This window comes from Procambarus clarkii, chromosome 63 (genome assembly GCF_040958095.1).
Source record: "Procambarus clarkii isolate CNS0578487 chromosome 63, FALCON_Pclarkii_2.0, whole genome shotgun sequence".
NCBI classification, from domain to species: Eukaryota; Metazoa; Arthropoda; class Malacostraca; order Decapoda; family Cambaridae; genus Procambarus; species Procambarus clarkii.
In genome coordinates this window covers 23,520,948-23,538,157 of record NC_091212.1, presented here as the reverse complement: position 1 = coordinate 23,538,157, position 17,210 = coordinate 23,520,948, and the positions used below count along the sequence as shown (strand labels likewise).

At 49.6% G+C, this 17,210-nt stretch overlaps 1 protein-coding gene across 2 annotated transcripts in view; it reads right to left on the bottom strand.

Moving 5' to 3' along the window:
• Window positions 1-17,210, bottom strand: part of LOC123769465 (RNA-binding protein Musashi homolog Rbp6) — a 1,480,583-nt gene that overhangs the window by 215,564 nt on the left and 1,247,809 nt on the right. The window lies entirely within an intron of this gene.

Sequence of the window (17,210 nt, the reverse complement as noted above, 5' to 3'; positions counted from 1 at the left end):
AGGGAGACGTGAAAGAATCCACCGGAAAGAGGGGATAACCCGAGAGAAGAGGGGAGAGTGAAACGAAGAAATGTGAAAGGTAAAAAGAGTACAGGGAGAAGCGGAATGGAGAACAGTGGGAGCAGTAGCAGAGAGGAGAAAAAGAGAGTTGAGAGACAGAGGGAGGGAGAGAGAGAGACTCAAGAGGATATATGTGATGATGGGTGAGAGGTGAATGACCAAGTGGGAGAGGAAAATGGACAGGAAAGAGAAGTGGAAGACAACGAAGGATAAGACGAAGAGGATGAAGAGAAACGTCCAATTAGTAGCCACTGAACGAAAGCCAAACCTAACCAATCCTAGCCTTACGAAGCCTTTAACGTAACCAATCCTAACCTTACGAAGCCTTTAACATAACCAATCCTAACCTTTCGAAACCTTTAACGTAACCAATCCTACCCTTACTAAGCCTTTAACGTAACCAATCCTAATCTTACGAAGCCTTTAACGTAACCAATCCTAACCTTACGAAGCCTTTAACATAACCAATCCTAACCTTACGAAACCTTTAACGTAACCAATCCTACCCTTACTAAGCCTTTAATGTAACCAATCCTAATCTTACGAAGCCTTTAACGTAACCAATCCTAACTTTACAAAGCCTTTAACGTAACTAATCCTAACCTTACGAAGCCTTTAACGTAACTAATCCTAACCTTACGAAGCCTTTAACGTAACCAATCCTAACCTTACAAAGCCTTTAACGTAACTAATCCTAACCTTACGAAGCCTTTAACGTAACTAATCCTAACCTTACGAAGCCTTTAACGTAACCAATCCTAACCTTACGAAGTCTTTAACGTAACTAATCCTAACCTTACGAAGCCTTTAACGTAACCAATCCTAACCTTACGAAGCCTTTAACGTAACCAATCCTAACTTTACAAAGCCTTTAACGTAACCAATCCTAACTTTACTAAGCCTTTAACGTAACTAATGCTAACCTTACGAAGCCTTTAACGTAACCAATCCTAACGTAACGAAGCCTTTAACGTAACCAATCCTACCCTAACGAAGCCTTTAATCTAGCCAATCCTAACCTAACGAAGCCTTTAACGTAACCAATCCTAACCTAACGAAGCCTTTAACGTAACCAATCCTAACCTAACGAAGCCTTTAACGTAACCAATCCTAACCTTACGAAGCCTTTAACGTAACCAATCCTAACTTTACAAAGCCTTTAACGTAACCAATCCTAAGCTAACGAAGCCTTTAACGTAACCAATCCTAACCTAACGAAGCCTTTAATCTAGCCTAGCGCCACAAGAACCGCCATGATAAAAAAAGGAGTCGTGAGACGAGCACTGTAATTGGATCCCATTCTTGATCCCGAAACCAGCAATAGACGGGCTCGCCATAGCCCGTGCTGCTTGGAACTGCTCGCCGATACCTCGGTACTCCAGTGGTGTATATATACCTTTGGCATAATCTAGCTCACCTAAGGCTAACTTTTGCCCTTCCCCGAGATGCAAATCACAACAGTTGGCTCACTCCCCGAGTGCCTATTTGTTTTTTTTAACTGCTAATTGAACAGAGGCATCAGGTGTAAGGATACATGCCCAATCGTTTTTGCTTTTTAAGGAGGATATATTTATCACACTCCATGATGGGAGGCTGGGCGCATCAACAATGCTAGAACCACTGACATCAATCAATTATCATCAATACCAAAACAACCAACATTACCCATCAGTCAACTGTAATCAACCACTACCACCACCGACATCACTCATCAATCAACTATCACCAATGCCAGAATCACCGACATAACCCATCAATCAACTGCCATCACCCGATATCATCCATCAATCAATTGTCATCACAAACCACCACCACCATCACCACCATTCAGTCAGCTGTCATTGCCTTGTATCCCACGTCACATCACAGCTGACGTTGTGTGTACCACACAGGAGACGCTGACATCCAAAATGGCGACGTAAACAAACCCCTTCCCTCCCACTCTCCTTCCTCTCTCGGTCCTTCCCTCCCACTCTCCTCCCTCTCTCGGTCCTTCCCTCCCACTCCTCTCATCATCTCCCATTCCTTTCATCCTCATACGCCTCCCCGCAGCCTCCCTCTCTCTCTCCTTTCAACCTTCCCTATCTCTCACTAACCTCAATCCCTTCCTGTCCTTACTCTCTCTCTCTCTCTCTGCCTCTCACAACAAATGGTGTCCCTCCACTCTCCCTCTCTCATCAACTAGACAATGCCTCTCATTCACTCTCCCTCACTGCCTCATTTTCCCCACTACACCTCCCAACAGCTATGTACCCGGCATCCTATCGGGGAGGGGGGGGGGGAGGATGGATATGGTAGTTGAAGGAGTGGGTTGTAGTTAGCAGCAGCAGAAGGAACAGCAGGAGGAACAGCAGCAGCACTGTACTGTCTGCCTGTCACTTGCAAAGTAGCAGAAGCAGCAGACAGCACCCCAGGAACCCGCCAGTATTTTCCAGGAAGCACTTATAGGTCAATACTGTTCCCAGTAGCAGTACCAGCAATAATATACACAGTTGTAGTAGTGGTCTAGCCTCAGTTACACGTAGCAAGAGGACTAAAGTAGCAGTAGCAGCCAACGTCCAAGGCTAGTGCTACGTGCAATGACCAGTCCCACACCTTCCCCCCCTCTCCTCCTATCCTCCCCCCGTGAACGTGGCTTGACATATATACCTATTTATATATATGCCCCTCGTGCAATGGGCTTGATATATACCCATTTGCATATTGGTGCCATTAGACGTGTCTATCGCAGATGAGACGCCTTGCTGCACCACTCTCTTTGAGGAGGAAGAAGAGTGGGTAATGATTAAATAAAATGAGGAATAGGACGGAGAGAGAGAGAGAGAGAGAGAGAGAGAGAGAGAGAGAGAGAGAGAGAGAGAGAGAGAGAGAGAGAGAGAGAGAGAGAGAGAGAGAGAGAGAGAGAGAGTAGCGGAGTTGATGGTGTGGGGTGAAAGGGAGGGAGAAACGGATAGTGAGGATGAGAGAAAAGGAAAGGGGGGTAGACAGAGATGAAGAGACAAACAGAAAGGGTACAACATTGTATCTACTTAAAATATTTGTTGCCACAGGTATCGTCCTTTCCTCTTGAAGCTTCTTGTATTCTTCTCAATTCGCAGAGATGTCTTCCTCACCTGTTCCTTCCCTTTCACACACCTGATTTTAACGCTACTAATTCTCCTTACACCACCTTTACTTCTAATTTTCCGTTATACCCATTTTACTGCCAATTCCCTCCGTATCCTTCTCTCTCTCTCTCTCTCTCTCTCTCTCTCTCTCTCTCTCTCTCTCTCTCTCTCTCTCTCTCTCTCTCTCACCTACCTGACCGCCTTCCTCCTCCTAGAATCACCTGAACACATCCATTTCAACTTTTTCATCCTCTAAGTTCCTTCTTCCCCAGCGACCCTTACTCCTCCACCGTCTCTCTTTAATGAACAACTAGCAGGTGGATGGTGCTATTATTGTGGTGTGGGCAGGTGGATGGTGCTATTATTGTGGTGTGGGCAGGTGGATGGTGCTAGTGTTGTGGTGTGGGCAGGTGGATGGTGCTATTATTGTGGTGTGGGCAGGTGGATGGTGCTATTATTGTGGTGTGGGCAGGTGGATGGTGCTAGTGTTGTGGTGTGGGCAGGTGGATGGTGCTATTATTGTGGTGTGGGCAGGTGGATGGTGCTAGTGTTGTGGTGTGGGCAGGTGGATGGTGCTAGTGTTGTGGTGTGGGCAGGTGGATGGTGCTAGTGTTGTGGTGTGGGCAGGTGGATGGTGCTATTATTGTGGTGTGGGCAGGTGGATGGTGCTAGTGTTGTGGTGTGGGCAGGTGGATGGTGCTATTATTGTGGTGTGGGCAGGTGGATGGTGCTAGTGTTGTGGTGTGGGCAGGTGGATGGTGCTAGTGTTGTGGTGTGGGCAGGTGGATGGTGCTAGTGTTGTGGTGTGGGCAGGTGGATGGTGCTAGTGTTGTGGTGTGGGCAGGTGGATGGTGCTAGTGTTGAGGTGTGGGCAGGTGGATGGTGCTAGTGTTGTGGTGTGGGCAGGTGGATGGTGCTAGTGTTGTGGTGTGGGCAGGTGGATGGTGCTAGTATTGTGGTGTGGGCAGGTGGATGGTGCTAGTGTTGTGGTGTGGGCAGGTGGATGGTGCTAGTGTTGTGGTGTGGGCAGGTGGATGGTGCTAGTGTTGTGGTGTGGGCAGGTGGATGGTGCTAGTGTTGAGGTGTGGGCAGGTGGATGGTGCTAGTGTTGTGGTGTGGGCAGGTGGATGGTGCTAGTGTTGTGGTGTGGGCAGGTGGATGGTGCTAGTATTGTGGTGTGGGCAGGTGGATGGTGCTAGTGTTGTGGTGTGGGCAGGTGGATGGTGCTAGTGTTGTGGTGTGGGCAGGTGGATGGTGCTATTATTGTGGTGTGGGCAGGTGGATGGTGCTAGTGTTGTGGTGTGGGCAGGTGGATGGTGCTATTATTGTGGTGTGGGCAGGTGGATGGTGCTAGTGTTGTGGTGTGGGCAGGTGGATGGTGCTAGTGTTGTGGTGTGGGCAGGTGGATGGTGCTAGTGTTGTGGTGTGGGCAGGTGGATGGTGCTAGTGTTGAGGTGTGGGCAGGTGGATGGTGCTAGTGTTGTGGTGTGGGCAGGTGGATGTTGCTAGTGTTGTGGTGTGGGCAGGTGGATGGTGCTAGTATTGTGGTGTGGGCAGGTGGATGGTGCTAGTGTTGTGGTGTGGGCAGGTGGATGGTGCTAGTGTTGTGGTGTGGGCAGGTGGATGGTGCTATTATTGTGGTGTGGGCAGGTGGATGGTGCTAGTGTTGTGGTGTGGGCAGGTGGATGGTGCTAGTGTTGTGGTGTGGGCAGGTGGATGGTGCTAGTGTTGTGGTGTGGGCAGGTGGATGGTGCTAGTGTTGTGGTGTGGGCAGGTGGATGGTGCTAGTGTTGGGGTGTGGACAGGTGGATGGCGTTACTAGTCTAGCATGGGCAGGTGGATGAAGCTAGTACTCTGATATTCTTCAACTGCTACTAAAAGATCTTATTTATTTGATATTTTAAATTTATTGATAAAAAAATGACATTTGTCACTTAAAGTTTTGATTCAACATCAACTGCATTTTGACTATTGCCAATCATGTGGATAATTAATATTTTCGTATTAGTACAATATAATTGTTAATGATGGAATAAATAATAATTATGAATTATGCTCTTATTAAAACTTATGCAAATAATGCGTTAACATATTGAGGGAAAGATTATAAATATGCAATAATATATTGCGCATATATATATATATATATATATATATATATATATATATATATATATATATATATACATATATATATATATATATATATATATATATATATACAATAATTTATTAATACAGTTTTCGTTTTATAATTTTTTTATTTGAATTATTATTAATAATACTGTTTCATAATGTTTCATAATGGTGTCTGGGGGAGAGGAGAAACACAAGGCAGATTAATCCTAGTCAATGGGATTCCATAGAACGAAATGGGTAATTAAAATGTGGATGCCAGATCCGTAGAGTTGGTACGCTAGACTATGAAGGCGTTTTCTTATTAATATATTTCAGTATAACTGCTTTTGTGCAGCTGCCCTAGACCATATGAAGGGGAGTACAGTGTGTGCCAAAACAAACTAGCTACATGATGCTAACTATCCCATCACACAGGATGGTTAGTCATACAGGGCCATGTGTTCAGGAGTAAACTTTATTCACTTTGTTCACTGGCAAACTTTGGGTGTATTATGAGGATATTCTCAAGAACACGAGAGTGAATAAAGTAATTGCAAAGCTCCAGGTACCTCATGCCAACTGGTCTGAATGGTCTGATAACTGGGCATTCGGTGATGTAGTGTGGGAGATCATGCCGCAGTTCCTGCTCACAGAGTTTGCACCTGGAGTGCTCAGGATTGGGAGACCCGTCACCTGTAGCCACCTGCCACAGGTAACGGTAACCCAACCTGATCCTGGCAACCACTGTGTCGCACAGTCTGGTCCACGTTTTGTGCTGCCCATAAACATTGGTCTTGGATCTGAACAAATCATTGTTTTACACTGGTGCTTTCAGGTCGTTGGGAGTCAGTAATTTCTCTACTATCAGACCTGAGTGTCTGGAACAATACAGGTTTGAAAGCAGAGATGGGGATACCTAGGGTCTAATTCAACTTCATCCTTGTTATAGGATAATTTGCCTGCAGTGTGTCATTGTGTTGAGTGTGTCATTGTAACATTATGATGGGTTATATTTGCGTGATGGGTATCCATACAAAGATTTGAAACCCTTTAATCTGTGCAGCGATTAGGTCATTTACAATTGCTGGTATGAGGTTCGTGCTGTCGATTCGAACTCTCGAATCGACAGCACGAACAGAGTCTAGGGCAGCTGCACAAATGATGATGTACCTAAATGTGTTAATACAAAATATTGTAAGGTAGGTAACCACGCGGTAGAGTAGTTGTCGTCTTCGACTCAAGAGTCGAGAATCCCTGGTTCGATCCCCCGGACGAAACGGAAATGGTTAGGCACGTTTCATTTCACGTGCTGCACCTGTTTACTTAGCAGTAAATAGGTAGCCGTGAGCTGGACAAGTGTTATGAGGTTGTGTCTTGCAATAGTCAGTGATTCGACCTTGGGGGACCTGGATAAGCTTAATTATAGAATTCCTGTCCACGACAATGGGAATTATAGCATTTTAATCCTATTTAATATTCTGAGGAATATAGCCAAATAATAGGCCGATTCTATCTTGGACGTAGATACGCACGTGCGTGCGTTCTCGTGTGTGTGTGTGTGTGTGTGTGTGTGTGTGTGTGTGTGTGTGTGTGTGTGTGTGTGTGTGTGTGTGTGTATTCACCTAGTTATGTTTACGGGGGTTGAGCTTTGCTCTTTCGGCCCGCCTCTCAACTGTCAATCAACTGTTTACTAACTACTTTTTGTTTTCCTCCACACCACACACACACCCAAGGAAGCAGCCCGTGACAGCTGACTAACTCCAAGGTACCTATTTACTGCTAGGGGCATTGAGGGTGAAAGAAACCTTGCCCATTTGTTTCTGCCTGGTGCGGGAATCGAACCCGAACCCGCCGAGAGAATTACGAGTCCTGCGCGCTATCCACCAGGCTACCAGGATCCCCTACCAGGCTACCAGGCTCCCCTGTGTGTGTGTGTGTGTGTGTGTGTGTGTGTGTGTGTGTGTGTGTGTGTGTGTGTGTGTGTGTGTGTGTGTGTGTGTGTGTGTGTGCCGTGCTCCGAGGTAGTACATCTTGACGTCTAGTGCGGCCTAACGTGTTCCACTGTCATTCAAACACATGATGGAATCCTGGTCGTTCCGTTTTTTTTTTAAGACTAATGCGACTAAATCCGGCCGTGGCTCAGCTGTGATACATTGAAAAGCGTATTAAATTGAGAGAGTGCGCATGCGTCCTCACTGAGACCACTGGGCTCAGCTCTGCGCTATGCTACTGCACACTAATAACTACGGGCTCGCCATAGACCGTGCTACTTGGAGATTTATGTTCCTGGTAGCGAATTTTAAACAACAACAATACTGCACATAATAGGATGCACACTTTAGTACATATGTACTAAACAAGGTCTAGTACATATTACATATGTATTACATAAAATATGTATTTTAGTACATATTTTGTACTGCTGGAACTGTAACATTTCCTTCCTAATTATGAAAGATTGTAATAATGAAACCAATCTTAGGCCTAATAAAAACATTCCGAGAGTAGGCCTAATGTAGAGCATATTATAGGCCTATTTTATTAGGCCTTAATTAGACCTTGGGTAAGTTAGGCTGACTTTGTAAGAATTTTTTGATGGAAACCTGGAACGTTACAATTTCACTAGTACTTTATATGTAGTATTACACGGGCACAACAGTACATATTATGTACATGTGAAGTACACTAACGTTGAAGCGTGTTGTCCCTCTCACACCTGCCTCAACAACTGCCACTAACGAAACAGGTGTTATCGTATATGTATAAGGCATGTGTGTGTGTGTGTGTGTGTGTGTGTGTGTGTGTGTGTGTGTGTGTGTATTCACCTAGTTGTATTCACCTAGTTGTGTTTGCGGGGGTTGAGCTTTGCTATTTCGGCCCCCCTCTCAACTGTCAATCAACTGTTTACTAACAACTTTTTTTTCCACACCACACCACACACACACACACACACACACACACACACACACACACACACACACACACACATACCCCAGGAAGCAGCCCGTGACAGCTGACTAACTCCCAGGTACCTATTTACTGCTAGGTAACAGGGGCATTCAGGGGTGAAAGAAACTTTGCCCATTTGTTTCTGCCTCGTGCGGGAATCGAACCCGCGCCACAGAATTACGAGTCCTGCGCGCTATCCACCAGGCTACGAGGCCCCCCCCTCTGTGTGTGTGTGTGTGTGTGTGTGTGTGTGTGTGTGTGTGTGTGTGTGTGTGTGTGTGTGTGTGTGTGAGTGTGTGTGTGTGTGAGTGTGTGTGTACTAACACACACTAACAATATGACGCAGCGTGCTGTCCGCCCTCTAGGAGGTTACTGCGTACTTTCGCCGTCCCAACAGCTCTTACTCCCATTATTAAATTGCCTACAATGAACGTTACTACAATTACTACTTATTTCATTATTTTATTAATTACCCGTTACAGTAATTAACCTCTTGATCAACACCAATTCCAAGAAATATCTCGCAAAAAAATATATATAAAACTGATCGATAAAAAGACTTTCAAAGACATTTAATTGAAGCCACCTTAGCGACAGCCAACGTCAGACTCCCGTTTTCTATACGGAACAATTAGGAGAGTGCACTAAGCCCCCCGCGAATTACGGCATAAAATATTAGGTGAACATTTTGACGTTGTGGTTCCGACGACCTCCAGGGACTCGTTAGTGGCCTGGGGGGGGAGGGGGGGTTGCTGCCCGAGCCACGATAACTACCGGAGCTGTGTGCCGTTACTACCACACAGGCTAGTTCCATCATTATAGCCTACCATTACTAGTCCCCCCTTAAACTCCACTACCACCACCACTCGCCTACAACAATCTTCCACCACTAGCCCCAAGACACACTTTAACCCTCACCACTATTTCTACCATCAATAACTACCACCACCTTTGACAACCATTCACCAACCCCCATCCTATTAACCACCCATAACCATCATTCAATCCCCCCCCCTACATCCATCACAACTAATCACCATCACCCACAACACAAGCCCCCATACAACAATTATAACCACTACCGCATTAATACATTAATACTAGCTATTAATACTCACTAGGTTGCACAGACCGTGAGAAGGCAGGAGGTGCAACACTGCACAGAGACTCCAGCGGATACCTTCATTGCACGTGCAAGTTATAGTCCTTTGCTAAGCCTTGCAAAGGTTCTTGAATCATTTACACTGAACCTGCCCTAAGAGATAGCAGCATTTCTAGTATCAACAGCCGTCCAGATCAGCAGTACCAGCAGCTGTACCACCCCCACACTAGCAGTACCAGCAGCTGTACCACCCCACACCAGCAGTACCAGCAGCTGTACCACCCCCACACCAGCAGTACCAGCAGCTGTACCACCCCACACCAGCAGTACCAGCAGCTGTACCACCCCACACTAGCAGTACCAGCAGCTGTACCACCCCCACACTAGCAGTACCAGCAGCTGTACCACCCCCACACTAGCAGTACCAGCAGCTGTACCACCCCCACACTAGCAGTACCAGCAGCTGTACCACCCCACACTAGCAGTACCAGCAGCTGTACCACCCCACACCAGCAGTACTAGCAGCTGTACCACCCCCACACCAGCAGTACCAGCAGCTGTACCACCCCCACACCAGCAGTACCAGCAGCTGTACCACCCCCACACCAGCAGTACCAGCAGCTGTACCACCCCCACACCAGCAGTACCAGCAGCTGTACCACCCCACACCAGCAGTACCAGCAGCTGTACCACCCCACACCAGCAGTACTAGCAGCTGTACCACCCCCACACCAGCAGTACCAGCAGCAGTACCACCCCCACACCAGCAGTACCAGCAGCTGTACCACCCCCACACCAGCAGTACCAGCAGCTGTACCACCCCACACTAGCAGTACTAGCAGCTGTACCACCCCACACTAGCAGTACCAGCAGCTGTACCACCCCCACACTAGCAGTACCAGCAGCTGTACCACCCCCACACTAGCAGTACCAGCAGCTGTACCACCCCCACACTAGCAGTACCAGCAGCTGTACCACCCCACACTAGCAGTACCAGCAGCTGTACCACCCCACACCAGCAGTACTAGCAGCTGTACCACCCCCACACCAGCTGTACCAGCAGCTGTACCACCCCCACACCAGCAGTACCAGCAGCTGTACCACCCCCACACCAGCAGTACCAGCAGCTGTACCACCCCCACACCAGCAGTACCAGCAGCTGTACCACCCCACACCAGCAGTACCAGCAGCTGTACCACCCCACACCAGCAGTACCAGCAGCTGTACCACCCCCACACTAGCAGTACCAGCAGCTGTACCACCCCACACTAGCAGTACCAGCAGCTGTACCACCCCACACCAGCAGTACCAGCAGCTGTACCACCCCACACCAGCAGTACTAGCAGCTGTACCACCCCCACACCAGCAGTACCAGCAGCAGTACCACCCCCACACCAGCAGTACCAGCAGCTGTACCACCCCCACACCAGCAGTACCAGCAGCTGTACCACCCCCACACTAGCAGTACCAGCAGCTGTACCACCCCACACCAGCAGTACCAGCAGCTGTACCACCCCCACACTAGCAGTACCAGCAGCTGTACCACCCCACACCAGCAGTACCAGCAGCTGTACCACCCCACACTAGCAGTACCAGCAGCTGTACCACCCCCACACTAGCAGTACCAGCAGCTGTACCACCCCACACCAGCAGTACCAGCAGCTGTACCACCCCCACACCAGCAGTACCAGCAGCTGTACCACCCCCACACCAGCAGTACCAGCAGCTGTACCACCCCACACCAGCAGTACCAGCAGCTGTACCACCCCACACTAGCAGTACCAGCAGCTGTACCACCCCCACACTAGCAGTACCAGCAGCTGTACCACCCCCACACTAGCAGTACCAGCAGCTGTACCACCCCACACCAGCAGTACCAGCAGCTGTACCACCCCACACCAGCAGTACCAGCAGCTGTACCACCCCCACACTAGCAGTACCAGCAGCTGTACCACCCCACACTAGCAGTACCAGCAGCTGTACCACCCCCACACTAGCAGTACCAGCAGCTGTACCACCCCCACACTAGCAGTACCAGCAGCTGTACCACCCCACACCAGCAGTACCAGCAGCTGTACCACCCCACACTAGCAGTACCAGCAGCTGTACCACCCCACACTAGCAGTACCAGCAGCTGTACCACCCCACACTAGCAGTACCAGCAGCTGTACCACCCCCACACTAGCAGTACCAGCAGCTGTACCACCCCACACCAGCAGTACCAGCAGCTGTACCACCCCCACACCAGCAGTACCAGCAGCTGTACCACCCCAGACCAGCAGTACCAGTACCACGAGGCCAACAGGACCACCAAAATCACTTCGAAACAACACACATTTTGCAAATTGAGTTCTCTGGACAAAACGATAAAATGTGTGTATCATCCCCCTACACCCCAGTCATTGTAGCCCCATCCCCCTGCACCCCAGTCATTGTAGCCCCATCCCCCTGCACCCCAGTCATTGTAGCCCCATCCCCCTGCACCCTAGTCATTGTAGCCCCATCCCCCCTGCACCCCAGTCATTGTAGCCCCATCCCCCTGCACCCCCCAATCATTGTAGCCCCATCCCCCTACACCCCAGTCATTGTAGCCCCATCCCCCAGCACACCCTAGTCATTGTAGCAACATCCCCCTGCACCCCAGTCATTGTAGCCCCATCCCCCTGCACCCTAGTCATTGTAGCCCCATCCCCCCCTGCACCCTCCAATCATTGTAGCCCCATCCCCCTACACCCCATTCATTGTAGCCCCATCCCCCTACACCCCATTCATTGTAGCCCCATCCCCCTATACCCCAGTCATATGAGCCCCGTCACCCAACACCCCAGTCATTGTAGCCCCATCCCCCTGCACCCCAGTCATTGTAGCCCCATCCCCCCCTGCACCCCAGTCATTGTAGCCCCATCCCCCTGCACCCCCCAATCATTGTAGCCCCATCCCCCTACACCCCATTCATTGTAGCCCCATCCCCCTATACCCCAGTCATTGTAGCCCCATCCCCCTGCACCCCAGTCATATGAGCCCCGTCATCCAACACCCCAGTCATTGTAGCCCCATCCCCCTGCACCCGTCATTGTAGCCCCAACCAACTACCACACCACAACAGGGATCACTCAACGGAAGGCATGTAACGGGTATCACAACGCCCCCCCCCCTCCCCCAGCCACCATTAAACAGCTTACCCCACACAAATTAAAACACTTGCACATCACAGCTGAAGCATTTGGGCTAACTGCCACTTGTTACCCCCCCCCCTTACATCAGACCTGCCCTGCCACACACGCCTCCTTGTGCTTTAACGTCATTGTAGGCCTGGTCGAGGACCGGGCCGCGGGGACACTAAAGCCCCGAAATCATCTCAAGATAACCTCAAGATAACGTGCTGTTATTTACATTCATGGTGTTACTGATCTTGGAGTCCCCATTCGATGTCGTAAACAAATCTATCTGTGAGGTAAATTGGTATGACTATACAGCACTTGGAAGGGATGGGAGTACGGGATAGGAGTGTGTGAATGAACTTGGGACTATCGGGGATCGAACCCAGAGCTGCAGGAAGCGAAGCCGTCGCTGTGGGGAATGATCCAAGTGGATGGACAAAATAATCATCTGAATATGCAAAGCACAATAGTTCTTGCTGGAAGGATGCTGGCCTGGATCCACAACAACCTGCTAATTCCAGGCTGTCACAATTACCAGTTTACAACGTACCTAGTCTCATGCGCCCACACATTCCTGAGTCCAGTGATTAAAGTCGACTACCTCCAGGATTTGGGTCTTCTGGTTCCAGGATTATGGGCCTTCGGTGCCAGGATTAAGGCCCTCCAGTGACAGGATTAATGACCTCCAGTGTCAGGATTAAATACCTCCAGTGCCAGGATTAATGACCTCCAGTGCCAGGATTAAGGACCTCCAGTGCCAGGATTAATGACCTCCAGTGCCAGGATTAATGACCTCCAGTGCCAGGATTGAGGACCTCCAGTGCCAGGATTAAGGACCTCCAGTGCCAGGATTGAGGACCTCCAGTGCCAGGATTAAGGACCTCCAGCGCCAGGATTAAGGACCTCCAGTGCCAGGATTAAGGACCTCCAGTGCCAGGATTAATGACCTCCAGTGCCAGGATTAAGGACCTCCAGTGCCAGGATTAAGGACCTCCAGTGCCAGGATTAAGGACCTCCAGTGCCAGGATTAAGGACCTCCAGTGCCAGGATTAATGACCTCCAGTGCCAGGATTAATGACCTCCAGTGCCAGGATTAAGGACCTCCAGTGCCAGGATTAATGACCTCCAGTGCCAGGATTAATGACCTCCAGTGCCAGGATTAATGACCTCTAGTGCCAGGATTAAGGACCTCCAGTGCCAGGATTAAGGACCTCCAGTGCCAGGATTAAGGACCTCCAGTGCCAGGATTAATGACCTCCAGTGCCAGGATTAATGACCTCCAGTGCCAGGATTAAGGACCTCCAGTGCCAGGATTAATGACCTCTAGTGCCAGGATTAAGGCCCTCCAGTGCCAGGATGTGTTGCTCAGGGCAACAGCCCTTAGGTATGGTTCCCTATTCATGTAACAGTGCCTCAATTCAACCTTACAAGTTCCATGAAACAGAGAGTGGAGATAACACAGTTTCCTTAATTACAGTAAAGGAACTTTGGTTCTTTGCTTGCAAGCAAACTTGATTCCATATTTGTAAACTAAACTTTCTTTCATAAACTTTCTTCCTTTCGTAATGTCTTCCATATGCCTATTCCTGCTCGCTCAAGACCTACACAAAATTTACATTCAAACCATTATAGCCCTTATGATAAAGGTTAACAAGGCCTTTTTTTTAATCGGTTCAACGTAAGTTTGCAGAATAACCCATTTTTTTTTTTTTTTAGTAAAGTCAAGTTTACAGGTCAACTTAAGCATACATGGTGGATTTTTATGACAGCTTAGGATCACAAGACTCCAAAGTAATTATAACAAGTTGTCAAGTAATTAACGACTTTTAGGCCAAAACCAACTTCAGTGAAGGACATATTTCTGGAGTGAGGGATTTTAGGACCATTTTAGGCAGCAGGAGCTGCCATTTTCTCAGTTTATTACAAAAAATGCTCGCTATTAATTTTCGCGAAAATAAACATTTATGCAGTATAAAAATATATGGTATTAATGAACATATATAATGAGTGTGTACACACACACACACACATACACACACACACACATACACATACACACACATACACACACACACACATACACACACATACACACACGTGTGTGTGTGTGTGTGTGTGTGTGTGTGTGTGTGTGTGTGTAAGTTTGTTTACCCACCAAACGTAACAACAGGTGACCACGAACCCGTCAACACCTGCACATACCAACATAGTCAACAAACAACGCTTCATGCTGATCGGCGTTCAATCCCCGACCGTCCAAGTGGCTGGGCACCATTCCATCCCCCCGTCCCATCCCACATCCTTATCCTGACCCCTTCCAAGTGCTATATAGACGTAATGGCTTGGTGTTTCACAGCCTTCTCTGCTTGGAGCCTTCTTTTGATAATTAGTCGTAATGGCTTGGCGCTTTCCCCTTGATAACTCCCCTCAACACACAACAGAACAACTCGGCCCCCTCACAATCCCGGGGATCTCCCAGCACACTGCAGCCGTCAATCCCACAACTCCCTAACAGCTACGATATCCCACAATCCCTCCCTCCCAGGTTGGATAACAAGGCCAGGCCTCCCAGGCCTCCCAGGTTGGATAACAAGAACTTTTCACACTAGAGATGCTATACCGATGATGATACTTTTCAAAACGCTTGTGCTCTCTAGAGTGGAGTACTGCTGCACAATGACAGCCCCTTTCAAAGCTGGAGAAATTGCTGACCTAGAGAGCGTGCAGAGATCCTTTACTGCTAGAATCCACTCAGTAAAACATCTAAATTACTGGGACCGACTAAAGAGCCTAAATCTGTACTCCCTTGAGCGCAGGCGGGAGAGATACATAATAATTTACACGTGGAAAATAATTGAGGGGCTGGTCCCAAACCTGCACACAGAAATAACACCACATGAGACCAGAAGACATGGCAGGATGTGCAGAATACCCCCGTTGAAAAGCAGAGGTGCAACAGGTACTCTGAGAGAGAACTCTATCAACATCAGAGGCCCGAGACTGTTCAACACGCTTCCACTACACATAAGGGGCATAACTGGCAAACCCCTCACAGTGTTCAAGAGAGAACTGGATAAGCACCTCCAAAGGATACCTGATCAACCAGGCTGTGACTCATACGTCAGGCTGCGAGCAGCCGCGTCTAACAGCCTGGTTGATCAGTCCAGCAACCAGGAGGCCTGGTCGACGACCGGGCCGCGGGGACACTAAGCCCCGGAAGCACCTCAAGGTAGCCTCAAGGTAGGTAGGTATCCCTTGTTCCTCGGGTGTCAGTCAAATTAAAACGACAAGGACGGCAAAGAAACCAAACTGAAATGTTTTAAACGGGATAAGTTTTGGTCACGAGAAAGATCTCGGTAACTCGGGGGACTCGTTGAATTCCATCCCAGCCTCCCCCGCTGTGTTGAGCTCCGGGCCGTGTTGCAGAGTTCCAGGTCGTGTTGCAGAGTCCTGGGCCGTATTGCAGAGTCCTGGGCCGTGTTGCAGAGTCCTGGGCCGTGTTGCAGAGTCTTGGGCCGTGTTGCAGAGTCTTGGGCCGTGTTGCAGTCCTGGGCCGTGTTGCAGAGTCCTGGGCCGTGTTGCAGAGTCCTGGGCCGTGTTGCAGAGTTCCGGGCCGTGTTGCAGAGTTCCGGGTCGTGTTGCTGAGTCCCGGGCCGTGTTGCTGAGTCCTGGGCCGTGTTGCTGAGTCCTGGGCCGTGTTGCAGAGTTCTGGGCCGTGTTGCAGAGTCCTGGGCCGTGTTGCAGAGTCCTGGGCCGTGTTGCAGAGTCCTGGGCCGTGTTGCTGAGTCCTGGGCCGTGTTGCAGAGTTCCGGGCCGTGTTGCAGAGTTCCGGGTCGTGTTGCTGAGTCCCGGGCCGTGTTGCTGAGTCCTGGGCCGTGTTGCAGAGTTCCCGGGTCGTGTTGTAGAGTCCTGGGTCGTGTTGCAGAGTTCCCGGGTCGTGTTGCAGAGTTCCCGGGTCGTGTTGCAGAGTCCTGGGTCGTGTTGTAGAGTTCCCGGGTCGTGTTGCAGAGTTCCCGGGTCGTGTTGCAGAGATCCCGGGCCGTGTTGTAGAGTTCCCGGGTCGTGTTGTAGAGTCCTGGGTCGTGTTGCAAAGTTCCCGGGTCGTGTGGCAGAGTCCTGGGTCGTGTTGTAGAGTTCCCGGGTCGTGTTGCAGAGTTCCCGGGTCGTGTTGCAGAGTTCCAGGGTCGTGTTGTAGAGTCCCGGGTCGTGTTGCAGAGTTCCCGGGTCGTGTTGCAGAGTTCCCGGGTCGTGTTATAGAGTTCCCGGGTCGTGTTGTAGAGTCCTGGGCCGTGCTGCAGAGTTCCCGGGTCGTGTTGCAGAGTTCCCGGGTCGTGTTGTAGAGTCCCGGGCCGTGTTGCAGAGTTCCCGGGCCGTGTTGCAGAGTCCTGGGTCGTGTTGCATAGGTCCCGGGCCGTGTTGCATAGTTCCCGGGACGTGTTGCAGAGTTCCCGGGTCGTGTTGTAGAGTCCTGGGTCGTGTTGTAGAGTCCCGGGCCGTGTTGCAGAGTTCCCGGGTCGTGTTGCAGAGTCATGGGTCGTGTTGTAGAGTCCCGGGCCGTGTTGCAGAGTTCCCGGGTCGTGTTGCAGAGTCCTGGGTCGTGTTGTAGAGTCCCGTGCCGTGTTGCAGAGTTCCGGGCCGTGTTGCAGAGTCCCGGGCCGTGTTGCAGAGTCCCGGGCCGTGTTGCAGAGTCCTGGGTCGTGTTGTAGAGTCCCG